This window comes from Cynara cardunculus, assembly GCF_001531365.2.
Source record: "Cynara cardunculus var. scolymus isolate 2C chromosome LG 3, CcrdV1, whole genome shotgun sequence".
Taxonomy (NCBI): domain Eukaryota; kingdom Viridiplantae; phylum Streptophyta; class Magnoliopsida; order Asterales; family Asteraceae; genus Cynara; species Cynara cardunculus.
Genome location: NC_037530.1, coordinates 16,110,111 through 16,112,808, shown reverse-complemented (window position 1 = coordinate 16,112,808; position 2,698 = coordinate 16,110,111).

Here is a 2,698-nt window from a genome sequence, read left to right as displayed (position 1 = left end):
AGGTGATTCATTGATTTGCCAAGTATGAGGAACCATAGATCGGTGGAAGGTGATTCATTGATTTGCCAAGTATGAGGAACTAGAGATCGATGGAAAGCGATCCATTGGTTTGCTAAAATATAGAGGTTGATGAATTAGAAATCTCGTGCATTACTAAGTGGATGTTGAACCAGAGGTTGATAAGCTAATCATCAAATATTGTTCCAAGTGTGGGAACTTCGACTAGAAGCTCTGGTAATTCAACCAGAGGCTTTTGTCACCCAGGAGCTCTAACTTATTTTTTACCCTTTGCCTTTCCATAGTAACTATCATTTTAACCTTAAGAGTTTCATCGATGACGTTGTCTAGTAGTTAAGATTGCCAATATTGCAGATCACTATGTCATCATCTAGTGAAAATTCAGAGCGGACGAATCCGGCTACGTGATTGGCCGAACTAGAAGGGATATATCAATCAATACGGATGTGGACCCATATGATTTGGAGGACTTAGCAACCAGCAAAGCACTTGCTTTATCATCTGCATCAGTGTTACCACCATCAGAGCCAGTAGAACCAGGAAAAGTGTATCACTACCTCGAAGGGTGACTTTCGAGAATTCTAGTAGAACCAGAAGAGAACCATCCCAAACTCAACCTAGGAGCGGAGACTCTCGAGTGGTGACTGGAGTACCTGCATCTTACATCCAGGGCATCACTCTGGATGAACAAGAATGGGTGCGGAGAATTGCAGTGGAAACCCAAACTCACCAGACTCGACTAGGATATCATCATCACATTTTGAACAACCTATCTGATGTGATGGAGATGCATCACTAGCGTATGATAAGGAACTCGGATGCTGTCATCACCGCAAGACGCGAAATTAGAAGATTGTATATATGTTAGTGGCGACTGTGCTGATGATATTAGTACTAGGAATGATTATCTGTTGGATGCTGCTCTAGAAGTGATGTTTAGTGTTAGAATCACTACTCTTTTGTTGGGATTTGAAAATCTGTTTTGAGGGATGACAATCTTTTGAAAAGCCCTTTAGTATCTTTTGAAATCGCTGGAATGTACTGAACCTTGGATAAATATAAAATTTTATGTTTAATCATGAGCTTGCTTCATTAATACCTACAAGATGAATATCTTATACATCTTTCTGTTATTAATATTGCCATGAAAATAATGAGACTTCCTTTTTATCATGCCTTAGAAGATGCCGCCAAGGAGCGAAAACCCTGAGTTTGCACGACTCATGCCAGAGCAACTCTTGGTTACGCTTCCTAATATAGTCAGTCAGGTGGCTGCAGGTCTGAATGCTAACCAACCTACCAGTTCTGAGCCTAGGACATCTAGGGAGTGCACCTATAAATCCTTCTGATCCTGCAACCTGAAGGAATTTCATGGAACTGAGGGAGCTGTAGGGTTGTTGACTTGGTTTGAAGGTATGGAATCTGTCCTTCATATCAGCAAATGTTTAGAAGCCAACAAAGTAGAATATGCAGCATGTTTACTACAAGGCAGAGCTTTGACATGGTGGAACACATTAGTTTAGACTAGGGGTCGCGAAGCAGCCAATCAACTCTCATGGGAAGAATTCAAGAAACTACTTAAGAACAAGTATTGTCCAAGAAGTGAACTCCAAAAGTTGGAAATGGAGTTATGGAATCTAGAAATGAAGGGAGAAAACGTACTTGTATACACTACTCGATTCAATGAGTTAGCCAATTTAGTGCCACATCTGGTGAAACCTGAAGAGGTCCGAATCGAGAGGTATATCTGGGGATTATCTCCAGAAATCCGAGAAAATATTACCTCAGCAAACCCAAAGACCCTTCAGGAGACAATAGACATTGCAACCAAACTCACTAATAATGCAATTCGGTCTGGAGAGTTCAACAAAGGAAAAAGGAAGGTAGAAGAATTGGGAAATCATAGATTCGGGGATAGGTTTGGCAAGAAGAGAAAGGCGGTAGGAAACTTTGGGGTTCAGACTCAAGTGGTAAATCAAGAAAGTAAGCCTAAGTGCAATAAATGTAAATTTCTGCATTTGGGAAATTGCATTATTTGTCAAAGGTGCCACAGACGGGGCCATTCCACAAAAGATTGTCGAAGGGAATTATGTTTTGAATGTGGGAGTCCAGATCATATGAGAAATGTATGTCTAAAGAGAAAGCAAGGAACAAATGCTAATCAAGCCCGACCAGCCAACTAAGGAAACTCAGAAAGTCAAGCTCGGGGGCGAGCATTTGAAATTAGAGCAAGGGAGGCCACACATGATCCTAATGTGGTTACAGGTACATTCCTCTTAAATAATGAGTTTGCATCAGCATTATTTAACTCCGGAGCCGATAGAAGTTTTGTATCATTCGACTTTAGGCCAAAGATTAATTTAAAATCTCAAAGGATGTAGGAAGATTATATAATAGAGTTTGCCAATGGCCAAGAAATTAGGACTAGAGATATAATCATGGGTTGCACTCTAAGCTTAGCTCAGAACGATTTTAGCATAGATCTTATTCCAATTGAGTTAGGAAGTTTTGATATAGTTATAGGCATGGATTGGCTATCCAAGAATCAAGCTGAAATAGTCTGTTCGGAAAAGATTATTCGAATTCCTCAAGAAAAAGGAGAAGCCCTTATAATTCAAGGAGAGGAGTCCGATCGGAAAATTAAGATAGTGTCATGCATGAAGATGCAGAAGTATTTAAA